The sequence below is a fragment of the Triturus cristatus genome, chromosome 12 (assembly GCF_964204655.1).
Source record: "Triturus cristatus chromosome 12, aTriCri1.1, whole genome shotgun sequence".
NCBI lineage: Eukaryota > Metazoa > Chordata > Amphibia > Caudata > Salamandridae > Triturus > Triturus cristatus.
Window position 1 is genome coordinate 728,240,075 of NC_140595.1, and position 17,397 is coordinate 728,257,471.

Here is a 17,397-nt window from a genome sequence, read left to right on the forward strand (position 1 = left end):
ATTTTTGTGTCACTATTACCTCTCCACATATTTGTTATAGCTACCTCTTTCATGTCTTTGCTACACCTCATTCCTTCTTTAGCACTGGTGTAAACGCTTCAAATTATTATACCATTGCTCTCTCATTCATACCTGCGCATGCACTTGAAAGTTACTTTACCAATAAAAGACGCAAAGAGAGAAATAGAACAAAAGTGCTGGCTGGATTGGCAAACACACTTCATAAAACTGCATTTTCTTTTTTATTCTCCCCCGTGTTACATGCTTAACCTCTCCATGTGTAATTTCTCTTAACCTGCTGTCCCAGGAAGAGAATTTCATCTACAGGCTCTTTCTGTGTTTTTTTCCCTAGTCTGTCTTTCCCATTTCTTAGCTGTGTAACTGTTCCTTTATGCGCTCTATTTAAACGCCATCAATCTCATTTGAGCTCCTTGCTCCCGCTTCTGTTTTCTCCACCTCTCATACTGCCAGTTCTCTCTTTCTCTGTGGTTGGTGGCTACTTTCCTGACCTTCCGAAGCCACGTGGTTCCTGCCTCTTGTTGTCAGACTTGAATTGGAAAAGGAACCATATTAACAAGCCTTTACCACTCACACACGGCGGAAGTTTATACTTTAATTCAGTGAGCTAAGAAAAGCGTGTTGTGGGTCCCCTACGAGCCATGGTGCTTGCTTCATCATGATTTGGCACCAGTCATTAGCCGCAGCTCTGCTAATGAGCCACTGAGGTCAGTTTCAATAATTACTCAAAAACATAACCATGCAGCCCACCCCTCAACTGTGTATTTATCTTGCTTTTCTGCTGTTCGTGTGATTAGCTGGGAGGAGCTCACGGCGACATCCTCCCTATAAAAGTGTAGATGGATCACTCTCTAACTCTTTCTTGCTTCTCATACAAATGGCTTGAAAGGTGCAGGGAAGATGCAGGTCTAATAGACAGAATAGAAGGTCTGTGCCAGGTGGGTTTCTTTGCATTGGTGTCCCATCACAGGCCCGCAAGTGTAATGTGTGATCTTTGACTCCTGGCATTTCACAAGCAGGCGGCCAGGAAACGGTTTCAGCCTATCAACCACTGAGGAGACGCAGCCTCTGAATGAGGAATGAGGAAGCAATGAATACATCCAGCCTATCACAGGAACAGCCCTGAGTGTTCCGAATTATAAATTCTCCATGTCACCGTATGTCGTTGAGCCCAAGTAGCTCGCCGTGATCGTATAGTGGTTAGTACTCTGCTTTGTGGCCGCAGCAACCTCGGTTTGAATCCGAGTCACGGCATTGCGGTTGGCAATGTCACGGCAGTTGGGTGTTAATTTGACAGAATTAGCAAATGTACCAGTGGTTTTTGTAAAATGTCTATTAAAAACAGATCCTTTCAAATATTTAAACCATCTAACAACAAATGATTTAAACTCGCATGATTATAAGCTGTAGCTATAATGTATTTACTTACATAAATTATCGTTCTTGAACCTATTGGGGGTAGAGGGGGAGCGGAGCTCACCCCCCAGGTGCAGTTGAGTGACCTGTGTTGTGGCTCTCTAGCGGGAAGGCACACATTTTGCTGTCACCCAGCCCAATCCAGACGTGTATTGGGGCCAGGTTTCAGGCAAATAGAGCAGTAAGTGCAGAGAAATGTTCACTCTCTAAAAGTGGCATTTCTAAAAGAGTAAAGTTAAATCCAACCTCACCAGTAAGTAGGATTGTCAATAAATAAATAAAGCTACTCCTCTCCGATATGGAATTACCAAATAAAAAGTATAGGGGAATACCCAGAGCTAACCTATGAGAGGGGTAGACCTCACAGTAGTGAAAAATAAAATAGACTGTTTGGTACTTACAGGACATGCGAACCACCAAAGTACATATCTTATTTTTTACTTACATAGCATCATGCACCTAGGACTACCTAGGGCCTACCTTAGGTGTAAATTATATGTAATAAAAGGGGAGTTTAAGGCTTGGCAAGTAGGCTGGGACTCCCCTGGGAGACCCCTGAGTCTATGCCCAGAACCATAACTCTGCCAGTCGAGTACTTACCTAAAAGCCGATAACTCACTTTTCTTCCATAGGCTAACATTGAGTGGTTTCACTTGGAAATTCTTCTAAGTGGTGTGGAGTTTTGGAACTTTAAAATATTCATCTAAAATCAGCCGAACAACGAATTCTGATTTATTCACCTGTTATCAGGAGAGACCTCAGTGCTGCATCTTGGAGCTCAGTACTGACCCTGAAAAGTAATTTTAACCGTACTTACCAGTAACTCGAATTTCCTTCCATGGGATATCATTGCCTGCTTTTTGCTGAAAATGTTCTAAGTGTCGATTTTTGAAACTTACAAATATTCTTTAAAAATCGTACCAACTGTGAAAACGTAATTGTTTACCTGTTTTAGATAGATGTCCCAGTACTGAGCCTAGGAGCCCAGCACTGGATTACAAAAGTAACGAGAACGTACTTTACCCGTAACTTGAATTTTCTTCCATAGGAAACCATTGACTGTTTTTCTGTGAAATTTCTTCTGTCGATTTTGCAAACATGTAAATATTCCTTAAAAATCGCCTGTATAACTTAAACGCAGTTTCTCAACTGCTTACAGGTGGTACAGTAGTGCTGGATCTAGGATCCAACACTGAGCTAGAAAAAGTAACCATAACCCCACTTACCTGCTAAGTGAATTTCCTTCCATAAGATAACATTGGTAATTTGATCAGCAAAAGTTTCTAAGTGTCAACTTTTAAAATAGCAAAATATTGCTTAAAAATCACGACAGTAACTAAAACAAATGTACTCACTTGTTTCCAAGAACTGTCCCAGGACTGAATCTAGGATCCAGTCCTGGATTTAGAAAAGTAATCCTGAAAGTAATTAATTGCATATAACTTAAAATTCCCATTGAGCTCAATGTATTATTGTGATTCAAATTGTGTTGCCTATTGCAATAAACTGTAACTATTACCTGCAAAAGTCAATTGCCTATTGCAAAGTATTTAACTAAAGCATCTCATTCTGAGAAAGTATATTTTGATACCTATTGTTGGTTCTAAAATAAAACAACAATATCTTTTTTATGCAAACCAATGGCCTAGAGTTCAGTTCTTGAGTGTGTGAGACCATTTGCTGACTGAGTGTGTACAACAAATGTTTTACACTGTACTCTGATACTGCCTTACTGCTCGGCAAGCTACCACTTTAGAGAGTAAGGTTATATCTAACTGTAGCCTCTGCCAAACCTATGGGGACTTGGGAACCTGTGCACACTGTACCTATTTGGGAACAGTATATACAGAGCCACTTTCTCACAGTAGTGATAAAGTGATTAGAGTCCTAAGGCCAACATAAAGATACAGCAAAACGTGAGGTGAAAAGCAAAAAGGTTGCTGGTAGGCCACCTTAAGGATGCCAGGTCTAACAAAAACTGAACTAAGGATAGCATGAGTAAAACATCAGGTTTCTCTACTGCATTTGGTGAGACAAGTGGGCCTTCTTTTATCTTCCATTCAAGCAATCTTTGACAGACCCCTTTATTATAGAGCTTTTCAAGGATTAAAGATAAGGCACTTACAAAGGAGTCCCAAATACTCAGAGATGGTTGACTTCTGTAATATGGGTCGTAGACTAAAAGCAGCGCAAAAACAGAGTGCAACAGGGTCCAAAAAATTGAGTGCCACACGAGAGATTGAATGCAAGCGTATCCTTTTACAGATCCAGAGATATACTCATGCAATTTTTGTTTTTAGGACAGAACGTGCATGATGAAAAAAACATTGTTTTTAAAAAGCGCATTGTAGAATATCAGTACTTTGATGTGGGAAAACTTCAAAACTTTCAAACAAAATATTTGCATGCAGCTTACAGTAAGTTGTTGTGGCCGAGTGGTTAAGGCGATGGGCTAGAAATCCATTGGGGTATCCCCGCGCAGGTTCGAATCCTGCCAACAACGAGTATCTTTCTATTATCGGCTACAATTTCAGAAGTTAACCTTTAGTATTTCTTCCATTTCAGTTTTATGAATAGGTGGCTTATTTTTGTGTCACTATTGCCTCTCCACATATTTGTTATAGCTACCTCTTTCATGTCTTTGCTACACCTCATTCTTTCTTTAGCACTGGTGTAAACGCTTCAAATTATTATACCATTGCTCTCTCATTCATACCTGCGCATGCACTTGAAAGTTACTTTACCAATAAAAGACGCAAAGAGAGAAATAGAACAAAAGTGCTGGCTGGATTGGCAAACACACTTCATAAAACTGCATTTTCTTTTTTATTCTCCCCCGTGTTACATGCTTAACCTCTCCATGTGTAATTTCTCTTAACCTGCTGTCCCAGGAATAGAATTTAATCTACAGGCTCTTTCTGTGTTTTTTTCCCTAGTCTGTCTTTCCCATTTCTTAGCTGTGTAACTGTTCCTTTATGCGCTCTATTTAAACGCCATCAATCTCATTTGAGCTCCTTGCTCCCGCTTCTGTTTTCTCCACCTCTCATACTGCCAGTTCTCTCTTTCTCTGTGGTTGGTGGCTACTTTCCTGACCTTCCGAAGCCACGTGGTTCCTGCCTCTTGTTGTCAGACTTGAATTGGAAAAGGAACCATATTAACAAGCCTTTACCACTCACACACGGCGGAAGTTTATACTTTAATTCAGTGAGCTAAGAAAAGCGTGTTGTGGGTCCCCTACGAGCCATAGTGCTTGCTTCATCATGATTTGGCACCAGTCATTAGCCGCAGCTCTGCTAATGAGCCACTGAGGTCAGTTTCAATAATTACTCAAAAACATAACCATGCAGCCCACCCCTCAACTGTGTATTTATCTTGCTTTTCTGCTGTTCGTGTGATTAGCTGGGAGGAGCTCACGGCGACATCCTCCCTATAAAAGTGTAGATGGATCACTCTCTAACTCTTTCTTGCTTCTCATACAAATGGCTTGAAAGGTGCAGGGAAGATGCAGGTCTAATAGACAGAATAGAAGGTCTGTGCCAGGTGGGTTTCTTTGCATTGGTGTCCCATCACAGGCCCGCAAGTGTAATGTGTGATCTTTGACTCCTGGCATTTCACAAGCAGGCGGCCAGGAAACGGTTTCAGCCTATCAACCACTGAGGAGACGCAGCCTCTGAATGAGGAATGAGGAAGCAATGAATAGTGTTCCGAATTATAAATTCTCCATGCCACCCTATGTTGTTGAGCCCAAGTAGCTCGCCGTGATCGTATAGTGGTTAGTACTCTGCTTTGTGGCCGCAGCAACCTCGGTTTGAATCCGAGTCACGGCATTGTGGTTGGCAATGTCACGGCAGTTGGGTGTTAATTTGACAGAATTAGCAAATGTACCAGTGGTTTTTGTAAATTTGTCTATTAAAAACAGATCCTTTCAAATATTTAAACCATCTAACAACAAATGATTTAAACTCGCATCATTATAAGCTGTAGCTATAATGTATTTACTTACATAAATTATCGTTCTTGAACCTATTGGGGGTGGAGGGGGAGCGGAGCTCACACCCCAGGTGCAGTTGAGTGACCTGTGTTGTGGCTCTCTAGAGGGAAGGCACACATTTTGCTGTCACCCAGCCCAATCCAGACGTGTATTGGGGCCAGGTTTCAGGCAAATAGAGCAGTAAGTGCAGAGAAATGTTCACTCTCTAAAAGTGGCATTTCTAAAATAGTAAAGTTAAATCCAACCTCACCAGTAAGTAGGATTGTCAATAAATAAATAAAGCTACTCCTCTCCGATATGGAATTACCAAATAAAAAGTATAGGGGAATACCCAGAGCTAACCTATGAGAGGGTAGACCTCACAGTAGTGAAAAATGAAATAGACTGTTTGGTACTTACAGGACATGCGAACCACCAAAGTAATATCTTATTTTTTACTTACATAGCATCATGCACCTAGGACTACCTAGGGCCTACCTTAGGTGTAAATTATATGTAATAAAAGGGGAGTTTAAGGCTTGGCAAGTAGGCTGGGACTCCCCTGGGAGACCCCTGAGTCTATGCCCAGAACCATAACTCTGCCAGTCGAGTACTTACCTAAAAGCCGATAACTCACTTTTCTTCTATAGGCTAACATTGAGTGGTTTCACTTGGAAATTCTTCTAAGTGGTGTGGAGTTTTGGAACTTTAAAATATTCATCTAAAATCAGCCGAACAACGAATTCTGATTTATTCACCTGTTATCAGGAGAGACCTCAGTGCTGCATCTTGGAGCTCAGTACTGACCCTGAAAAGTAATTTTAACCGTACTTACCAGTAACTCGAATTTCCTTCCATGGGATATCATTGCCTGCTTTTTGCTGAAAATGTTCTAAGTGTCGATTTTTGAAACTTACAAATATTCTTTAAAAATCGTACCAACTGTGAAAACGTAATTGTTTACCTGTTTTAGATAGATGTCCCAGTACTGAGCCTAGGAGCCCAGCACTGGATTACAAAAGTAACGAGAACGTACTTTACCCGTAACTTGAATTTTCTTCCATAGGAAACCATTGACTGTTTTTCTGTGAAATTTCTTCTGTCGATTTTGCAAACATGTAAATATTCCTTAAAAATCGCCTGTATAACTTAAACGCAGTTTCTCAACTGCTTACAGGTGGTACAGTAGTGCTGGATCTAGGATCCAACACTGAGCTAGAAAAAGTAACCATAACCCCACTTACCTGCTAAGTGAATTTCCTTCCATAGGATAACATTGGTAATTTGATCAGCAAAAGTTTCTAAGTGTCAACTTTTAAAATAGCAAAATAATGCTTAAAAATCACGACAGTAACTAAAACAAATGTACTCACTTGTTTCCAAGAACTGTCCCAGGACTGAATCTAGGATCCAGTCCTGGATTTAGAAAAGTAATCCTGAAAGTAATTAATTGCATATAACTTAAAATTCCCATTGAGCTCAATGTATTATTGTGATTCAAATTGTGTTGCCTATTGCAATAAACTGTAACTATTACCTGCAAAAGTCAATTGCCTATTGCAAAGTATTTAACTAAAGCATCTCATTCTGAGAAAGTATATTTTGATACCTATTGTTGGTTCTAAAATAAAACAACAATATCTTTTTTATGCAAACCAATGGCCTAGAGTTCAGTTCTTGAGTGTGTGAGACCATTTGCTGACTGAGTGTGTACAACAAATGTTTTACACTGTACTCTGATACTGCCTTACTGCTCGGCAAGCTACCACTTTAGAGAGTAAGGTTATATCTAACTGTAGCCTCTGCCAAACCTATGGGGACTTGGGAACCTGTGTACACTGTACCTATTTGGGAACAGTATATACAGAGCCACTTTCTCACAGTAGTGATAAAGTGATTAGAGTCCTAAGGCCAACATAAAGATACAGCAAAACGTGAGGTGAAAAGCAAAAAGGTTGCTGGTAGGCCACCTTAAGGATGCCAGGTCTAACAAAAACTGAACTAAGGATAACATGAGTAAAACATCAGGTTTCTCTACTGCATTTGGTGAGACAAGTGGGCCTTCTTTTATCTTCCATTCAAGCAATCTTTGACAGACCCCTTTATTATAGAGCTTTTCAAGGATTAAAGATAAGGCACTTACAAAGGAGTCCCAAATACTCAGAGATGGTTGACTTCTGTAATATGGGTCGTAGACTAAAAGCAGCGCAAAAACAGAGTGCAACAGGGTCCAAAAAAGTTGAGTGCCACACGAGAGTTTGAATGCAAGCGTATCCTTTTACAGATCCAGAGATATACTCATGCAATTTTTGTTTTTAGGAGAGAACGTGCATGATGAAAAAAACATTGTTTTTAAAAAGCGCATTGTAGAATATCAGTACTTTGATGTGGGAAAACTTCAAAACTTTCAAACAAAATATTTGCATGCAGCTTACAGTAAGTTGTTGTGGCCGAGTGGTTAAGGCGATGGGCTAAAAATCCATTGGGGTATCCCCGCGCAGGTTCGAATCCTGCCAACAACGAGAATCTTTCTATTATCGGCTACAATTTCAGAAGTTAACCTTTAGTATTTCTTCCATTTCAGTTTTATGAATAGGTGGCTTATTTTTGTGTCACTATTGCCTCTCCACATATTTGTTATAGCTACCTCTTTCATGTCTTTGCTACACCTCATTCCTTCTTTAGCACTGGTGTAAACGCTTCAAATTATTATACCATTGCTCTCTCATTCATACCTGCGCATGCACTTGAAAGTTACTTTACCAATAAAAGACGCAAAGAGAGAAATAGAACAAAAGTGCTGGCTGGATTGGCAAACACACTTCATAAAACTGCATTTTCTTTTTTATTCTCCCCCGTGTTACATGCTTAACCTCTCCATGTGTAATATCTCTTAACCTGCTGTCCCAGGAAGAGAATTTCATCTACAGGCTCTTTCTGTGTTTTTTTCCCTAGTCTGTCTTTCCCATTTCTTAGCTGTGTAACTGTTCCTTTATGCGCTCTATTTAAACGCCATCAATCTCATTTGAGCTCCTTGCTCCCGCTTCTGTTTTCTCCACCTCTCATACTGCCAGTTCTCTCTTTCTCTGTGGTTGGTGGCTACTTTCCTGACCTTCCGAAGCCACGTGGTTCCTGCCTCTTGTTGTCAGACTTGAATTGGAAAAGGAACCATATTAACAAGCCTTTACCACTCACACACGGCGGAAGTTTATACTTTAATTCAGTGAGCTAAGAAAAGCGTGTTGTGGGTCCCCTACGAGCCATGGTGCTTGCTTCATCATGATTTGGCACCAGTCATTAGCCGCAGCTCTGCTAATGAGCCACTGAGGTCAGTTTCAATAATTACTCAAAAACATAACCATGCAGCCCACCCCTCAACTGTGTATTTATCTTGCTTTTCTGCTGTTCGTGTGATTAGCTGGGAGGAGCTCACGGCGACATCCTCCCTATAAAAGTGTAGATGGATCACTCTCTAACTCTTTCTTGCTTCTCATACAAATGGCTTGAAAGGTGCAGGGAAGATGCAGGTCTAATAAACAGAATAGAAGGTCTGTGCCAGGTGGGTTTCTTTGCATTGGTGTCCCATCACAGGCCCGCAAGTGTAATGTGTGATCTTTGACTCCTGGCATTTCACAAGCAGGCGGCCAGGAAACGGTTTCAGCCTATCAACCACTGAGGAGACGCAGCCTCTGAATGAGGAATGAGGAAGCAATGAATACATCCAGCCTATCACAGGAACAGCCCTGAGTGTTCCGAATTATAAATTCTCCATGTCACCGTATGTCGTTGAGCCCAAGTAGCTCGCCGTGATCGTATAGTGGTTAGTACTCTGCTTTGTGGCCGCAGCAACCTCGGTTTGAATCCGAGTCACGGCATTGTGGTTGGCAATGTCACGGCAGTTGGGTGTTAATTTGACAGAATTAGCAAATGTACCAGTGGTTTTTGTAAAATGTCTATTAAAAACAGATCCTTTCAAATATTTAAACCATCTAACAACAAATGATTTAAACTCGCATGATTATAAGCTGTAGCTATAATGTATTTACTTACATAAATTATCGTTCTTGAACCTATTGGGGGTAGAGGGGGAGCGGAGCTCACCCCCCAGGTGCAGTTGAGTGACCTGTGTTGTGGCTCTCTAGCGGGAAGTCACACATTTTGCTGTCACCCAGCCCAATCCAGACGTGTATTGGGGCCAGGTTTCAGGCAAATAGAGCAGTAAGTGCAGAGAAATGTTCACTCTCTAAAAGTGGCATTTCTAAAATAGTAAAGTTAAATCCAACCTCACCAGTAAGTAGGATTGTCAATAAATAAATAAAGCTACTCCTCTCCGATATGGAATTACCAAATAAAAAGTATAGGGGAATACCCAGAGCTAACCTATGAGAGGGGTAGACCTCACAGTAGTGAAAAATAAAATAGACTGTTTGGTACTTACAGGACATGCGAACCACCAAAGTACATATCTTATTTTTTACTTACATAGCATCATGCACCTAGGACTACCTAGGGCCTACCTTAGGTGTAAATTATATGTAATAAAAGGGGAGTTTAAGGGTTGGCAAGTAGGCTGGGACTCCCCTGGGAGACCCCTGAGTCTATGCCCAGAACCATAACTCTGCCAGTCGAGTACTTACCTAAAAGCCGATAACTCACTTTTCTTCCATAGGCTAACATTGAGTGGTTTCACTTGGAAATTCTTCTAAGTGGTGTGGAGTTTTGGAACTTTAAAATATTCATCTAAAATCAGCCGAACAACGAATTCTGATTTATTCACCTGTTATCAGGAGAGACCTCAGTGCTGCATCTTGGAGCTCAGTACTGACCCTGAAAAGTAATTTTAACCGTACTTACCAGTAACTCGAATTTCCTTCCATGGGATATCATTGCCTGCTTTTTGCTGAAAATGTTCTAAGTGTCGATTTTTGAAACTTACAAATATTCTTTAAAAATCGTACCAACTGTGAAAACGTAATTGTTTACCTGTTTTAGATAGATGTCCCAGTACTGAGCCTAGGAGCCCAGCACTGGATTACAAAAGTAACGAGAACGTACTTTACCCGTAACTTGAATTTTCTTCCATAGGAAACCATTGACTGTTTTTCTGTGAAATTTCTTCTGTCGATTTTGCAAACATGTAAATATTCCTTAAAATTGCCTGTATAACTTAACCCCTTCCCTGCTCATGACGGAACCGTTCCGTCATGAGCCACGGTTGCCGTGTGCTCATGACGGAACGGTTCCGTCATGGCAATCCTGTCGGCGGCCGCTCCGCCTGCGCGGCGCTGTTTCCCCGCCTGTGCGGGGCGACAACGCAAATGGGCGGAGTCATGACGGAACCGTTCCGTCATGAGCACAGCTCAACTGTGGCTCATGACGGAGCGGCTCCGTCATGAGCACAGGCCCGCCGCGCTGCCCCCCCGCACCCCCCCGCGCCGCGGCGGAATTCCCGCCGCGGCGAAGGGGTTAAACGCAGTTTCTCAACTGCTTACAGGTGGTACAGTAGTGCTGGATCTAGGATCCAACACTGAGCTAGAAAAAGTAACCATAACCCCACTTACCTGCTAAGTGAATTTCCTTCCATAGGATAACATTGGTAATTTGATCAGCAAAAGTTTCTAAGTGTCAACTTTTAAAATAGCAAAATATTGCTTAAAAATCACGACAGTAACTAAAACAAATGTACTCACTTGTTTCCAAGAACTGTCCCAGGACTGAATCTAGGATCCAGTCCTGGATTTAGAAAAGTAATCCTGAAAGTAATTAATTGCATATAACTTAAAATTCCCATTGAGCTCAATGTATTATTGTGATTCAAATTGTGTTGCCTATTGCAATAAACTGTAACTATTACCTGCAAAAGTCAATTGCCTATTGCAAAGTATTTAACTAAAGCATCTCATTCTGAGAAAGTATGTTTTGATACCTATTGTTGGTTCTAAAATAAAACAACAATATCTTTTTTATGCAAACCAATGGCCTAGAGTTCAGTTCTTGAGTGTGTGAGACCATTTGCTGACTGAGTGTGTACAACAAATGTTTTACACTGTACTCTGATACTGCCTTACTGCTCGGCAAGCTACCACTTTAGAGAGTAAGGTTATATCTAACTGTAGCCTCTGTCAAACCTATGGGGACTTGGGAACCTGTGCACACTGTACCTATTTGGGAACAGTATATACAGAGCCACTTTCTCACAGTAGTGATAAAGTGATTAGAGTCCTAAGGCCAACATAAAGATACAGCAAAACGTGAGGTGAAAAGCAAAAAGGTTGCTGGTAGGCCACCTTAAGGATGCCAGGTCTAACAAAAACTGAACTAAGGATAACATGAGTAAAACATCAGGTTTCTCTACTGCATTTGGTGAGACAAGTGGGCCTTCTTTTATCTTCCATTCAAGCAATCTTTGACAGACCCCTTTATTATAGAGCTTTTCAAGGATTAAAGATAAGGCACTTACAAAGGAGTCCCAAATACTCAGAGATGGTTGACTTCTGTAATATGGGTCGTAGACTAAAAGCAGCGCAAAAACAGAGTGCAACAGGGTCCAAAAAATTGAGTGCCACACGAGAGTTTGAATGCAAGCGTATCCTTTTACAGATCCAGAGATATACTCATGCAATTTTTGTTTTTAGGACAGAACGTGCATGATGAAAAAAACATTGTTTTTAAAAAGCGCATTGTAGAATATCAGTACTTTGATGTGGGAAAACTTCAAAACTTTCAAACAAAATATTTGCATGCAGCTCACAGTAAGTTGTTGTGGTCGAGTGGTTAAGGCGATGGGCTAGAAATCCATTGGGGTATTCCCGCGCAGGATCGAATCCTGCCAACAACGAGAATCTTTCTATTATCGGCTACAATTTCAGAAGTTAACCTTCAGTATTTCTTCCATTTCAGTTTTATGAATAGGTGGCTTATTTTTGTGTCACTATTGCCTCTCCACATATTTGTTATAGCTACCTCTTTCATGTCTTTGCTACACCTCATTCCTTCTTTAGCACTGGTGTAAACGCTTCAAATTATTATACCATTGCTCTCTCATTCATACCTGCGCATGCACTTGAAAGTTACTTTACCAATAAAAGACGCAAAGAGAGAAATAGAACAAAAGTGCTGGCTGGATTGGCAAACACACTTCATAAAACTGCATTTTCTTTTTTATTCTCCCCCGTGTTACATGCTTAACCTCTCCATGTGTAATTTCTCTTAACCTGCTGTCCCAGGAAGAGAATTTCATCTACAGGCTCTTTCTGTGTTTTTTTCCCTAGTCTGTCTTTCCCATTTCTTAGCTGTGTAACTGTTCCTTTATGCGCTCTATTTAAACGCCATCAATCTCATTTGAGCTCCTTGCTCCCGCTTCTGTTTTCTCCACCTCTCATACTGCCAGTTCTCTCTTTCTCTGTGGTTGGTGGCTACTTTCCTGAGCTTCCGAAGCCACGTGGTTCCTGCCTCTTGTTGTCAGACTTGAATTGGAAAAGGAACCATATTACCAAGCCTATACCACTCACACAAGGCGGAAGTTTATACTTTAATTCAGTGAGCTAAGAAAAGCGTGTTGTGGGTCCCCTACGAGCCATGGTGCTTGCTTCATCATGATTTGGCACCAGTCATTAGCCGCAGCTCTGCTAATGAGCCACTGAGGTCAGTTTCAATAATTACTCAAAAACATAACCATGCAGCCCACCCCTCAACTGTGTATTTATCTTGCTTTTCTGCTGTTCGTGTGATTAGCTGGGAGGAGCTCACGGCGACATCCTCCCTATAAAAGTGTAGATGGATCACTCTCTAACTCTTTCTTGCTTCTCATACAAATGGCTTGAAAGGTGCAGGGAAGATGCAGGTCTAATAGACAGAATAGAAGGTCTGTGCCAGGTGAGTTTCTTTGCATTGGTGTCCCATCACAGGCCCGCAAGTGTAATGTGTGATCTTTGACTCCTGGCATTTCACAAGCAGGCGGCCAGGAAACGGTTTCAGCCTATCAACCACTGAGGAGACGCAGCCTCTGAATGAGGAATGAGGAAGCAATGAATACATCCAGCCTATCACAGGAACAGCCCTGAGTGTTCCGAATTATAAATTCTCCATGTCACCGTTTGTCGTTGAGCCCAAGTAGCTCGCCGTGATCGTATAGTGGTTAGTACTCTGCTTTGTGGCCGCAGCAACCTCGGTTTGAATCCGAGTCACGGCATTGTGGTTGGCAATGTCACGGCAGTTGGGTGTTAATTTGACAGAATTAGCAAATGTACCAGTGGTTTTTGTAAAATGTCTATTAAAAACAGATCCTTTCAAATATTTAAACCATCTAACAACAAATGATTTAAACTCGCATGATTATAAGCTGTAGCTATAATGTATTTACTTACATAAATTATCGTTCTTGAACCTATTGGGGGTAGAGGGGGAGCGGAGCTCACCCCCCAGGTGCAGTTGAGTGACCTGTGTTGTGGCTCTCTAGCGGGAAGGCACACATTTTGCTGTCACCCAGCCCAATCCAGACGTGTATTGGGGCCAGGTTTCAGGCAAATAGAGCAGTAAGTGCAGAGAAATGTTCACTCTCTAAAAGTGGCATTTCTAAAATAGTAAAGTTAAATCCAACCTCACCAGTAAGTAGGATTGTCAATAAATAAATAAAGCTACTCCTCTCCGATATGGAATTACCAAATAAAAAGTATAGGGGAATACCCAGAGCTAACCTATGAGAGGGGTAGACCTCACAGTAGTGAAAAATAAAATAGACTGTTTGGTACTTACAGGACATGCGAACCACCAAAGTACATATCTTATTTTTTACTTACATAGCATCATGCACCTAGGACTACCTAGGGCCTACCTTAGGTGTAAATTATATGTAATAAAAGGGGAGTTTAAGGGTTGGCAAGTAGGCTGGGACTCCCCTGGGAGACCCCTGAGTCTATGCCCAGAACCATAACTCTGCCAGTCGAGTACTTACCTAAAAGCCGATAACTCACTTTTCTTCCATAGGCTAACATTGAGTGGTTTCACTTGGAAATTCTTCTAAGTGGTGTGGAGTTTTGGAACTTTAAAATATTCATCTAAAATCAGCCGAACAACGAATTCTGATTTATTCACCTGTTATCAGGAGAGACCTCAGTGCTGCATCTTGGAGCTCAGTACTGACCCTGAAAAGTAATTTTAACCGTACTTACCAGTAACTCGAATTTCCTTCCATGGGATATCATTGCCTGCTTTTTGCTGAAAATGTTCTAAGTGTCGATTTTTGAAACTTACAAATATTCTTTAAAAATCGTACCAACTGTGAAAACATAATTGTTTACCTGTTTTAGATAGATGTCCCAGTACTGAGCCTAGGAGCCCAGCACTGGATTACAAAAGTAACGAGAACGTACTTTACCCGTAACTTGAATTTTCTTCCATAGGAAACCATTGACTGTTTTTCTGTGAAATTTCTTCTGTCGATTTTGCAAACATGTAAATATTCCTTAAAAATCGCCTGTATAACTTAAACGCAGTTTCTCAACTGCTTACAGGTGGTACAGTAGTGCTGGATCTAGGATCCAACACTGAGCTAGAAAAAGTAACCATAACCCCACTTACCTGCTAAGTGAATTTCCTTCCATAGGATAACATTGGTAATTTGATCAGCAAAAGTTTCTAAGTGTCAACTTTTAAAATAGCAAAATATTGCTTAAAAATCACGACAGTAACTAAAACAAATGTACTCACTTGTTTCCAAGAACTGTCCCAGGACTGAATCTAGGATCCAGTCCTGGATTTAGAAAAGTAATCCTGAAAGTAATTAATTGCATATAACTTAAAATTCCCATTGAGCTCAATGTATTATTGTGATTCAAATTGTGTTGCCTATTGCAATAAACTGTAACTATTACCTGCAAAAGTCAATTGCCTATTGCAAAGTATTTAACTAAAGCATCTCATTCTGAGAAAGTATATTTTGATACCTATTGTTGGTTCTAAAATAAAACAACAATATCTTTTTTATGCAAACCAATGGCCTAGAGTTCAGTTCTTGAGTGTGTGAGACCATTTGCTGACTGAGTGTGTACAACAAATGTTTTACACTGTACTCTGATACTGCCTTACTGCTCGGCAAGCTACCACTTTAGAGAGTAAGGTTATATCTAACTGTAGCCTCTGTCAAACCTATGGGGACTTGGGAACCTGTGCACACTGTACCTATTTGGGAACAGTATATACAGAGCCACTTTCTCACAGTAGTGATAAAGTGATTAGAGTCCTAAGGCCAACATAAAGATACAGCAAAACATGAGGTGAAAAGCAAAAAGGTTGCTGGTAGGCCACCTTAAGGATGCCAGGTCTAACAAAAACTGAACTAAGGATAACATGAGTAAAACATCAGGTTTCTCTACTGCATTTGGTGAGACAAGTGGGCCTTCTTTTATCTTCCATTCAAGCAATCTTTGACAGACCCCTTTATTATAGAGCTTTTCAAGGATTAAAGATAAGGCACTTACAAAGGAGTCCCAAATACTCAGAGATGGTTGACTTCTGTAATATGGGTCGTAGACTAAAAGCAGCGCAAAAACAGAGTGCAACAGGGTCTAAAAAATTGAGTGCCACACGAGAGTTTGAATGCAAGCGTATCCTTTTACAGATCCAGAGATATACTCATGCAATTTTTGTTTTTAGGACAGAACGTGCATGATGAAAAAAACATTGTTTTTAAAAAGCGCATTGTAGAATATCAGTACTTTGATGTGGGAAAACTTCAAAACTTTCAAACAAAATATTTGCATGCAGCTTACAGTAAGTTGTTGTGGTCGAGTGGTTAAGGCGATGGGCTAGAAATCCATTGGGGTATCCCCGCGCAGGATCGAATCCTGCCAACAACGAGAATCTTTCTATTATCGGCTACAATTTCAGAAGTTAACCTTCAGTATTTCTTCCATTTCAGTTTTATGAATAGGTGGCTTATTTTTGTGTCACTATTGCCTCTCCACATATTTGTTATAGCTACCTCTTTCATGTCTTTGCTACACCTCATTCCTTCTTTAGCACTGGTGTAAACGCTTCAAATTATTATACCATTGCTCTCTCATTCATACCTGCGCATGCACTTGAAAGTTACTTTACCAATAAAAGACGCAAAGAGAGAAATAGAACAAAAGTGCTGGCTGGATTGGCAAACACACTTCATAAAACTGCATTTTCTTTTTTATTCTCCCCCGTGTTACATGCTTAACCTCTCCATGTGTAATTTCTCTTAACCTGCTGTCCCAGGAAGAGAATTTCATCTACAGGCTCTTTCTGTGTTTTTTTCCCTAGTCTGTCTTTCCCATTTCTTAGCTGTGTAACTGTTCCTTTATGCGCTCTATTTAAACGCCATCAATCTCATTTGAGCTCCTTGCTCCCGCTTCTGTTTTCTCCACCTCTCATACTGCCAGTTCTCTCTTTCTCTGTGGTTGGTGGCTACTTTCCTGAGCTTCCGAAGCCACGTGGTTCCTGCCTCTTGTTGTCAGACTTGAATTGGAAAAGGAACCATATTACCAAGCCTATACCACTCACACACGGCGGAAGTTTATACTTTAATTCAGTGAGCTAAGAAAAGCGTGTTGTGGGTCCCCTACGAGCCATGGTGCTTGCTTCATCATGATTTGGCACCAGTCATTAGCCGCAGCTCTGCTAATGAGCCACTGAGGTCAGTTTCAATAATTACTCAAAAACATAACCATGCAGCCCACCCCTCAACTGTGTATTTATCTTGCTTTTCTGCTGTTCGTGTGATTAGCTGGGAGGAGCTCACGGCGACATCCTCCCTATAAAAGTGTAGATGGATCACTCTCTAACTCTTTCTTGCTTCTCATACAAATGGCTTGAAAGGTGCAGGGAAGATGCAGGTCTAATAGACAGAATAGAAGGTCTGTGCCAGGTGAGTTTCTTTGCATTGGTGTCCCATCACAGGCCCGCAAGTGTAATGTGTGATCTTTGACTCCTGGCATTTCACAAGCAGGCGGCCAGGAAACGGTTTC

At 41.0% G+C, this 17,397-nt stretch overlaps 4 non-coding genes across 4 annotated transcripts; all 4 read left to right on the top strand.

Moving 5' to 3' along the window:
• The first annotated feature begins 3,855 nt into the window (after window positions 1–3,855).
• TRNAS-AGA (transfer RNA serine (anticodon AGA)) lies at window positions 3,856–3,937 on the top strand. Its single transcript has one exon. It is a non-coding gene; the product is annotated as a tRNA-Ser (tRNA).
• A 3,907-nt stretch (window positions 3,938–7,844) lies between these two features.
• On the top strand, window positions 7,845–7,926 carry TRNAF-AAA (transfer RNA phenylalanine (anticodon AAA)). Its single transcript has one exon. It is a non-coding gene; the product is annotated as a tRNA-Phe (tRNA).
• A 4,234-nt stretch (window positions 7,927–12,160) lies between these two features.
• On the top strand, window positions 12,161–12,242 carry TRNAS-AGA (transfer RNA serine (anticodon AGA)). Its single transcript has one exon. It is a non-coding gene; the product is annotated as a tRNA-Ser (tRNA).
• A 3,936-nt stretch (window positions 12,243–16,178) lies between these two features.
• TRNAS-AGA (transfer RNA serine (anticodon AGA)) lies at window positions 16,179–16,260 on the top strand. Its single transcript has one exon. It is a non-coding gene; the product is annotated as a tRNA-Ser (tRNA).
• The last annotated feature ends 1,137 nt before the right edge of the window (window positions 16,261–17,397 follow it).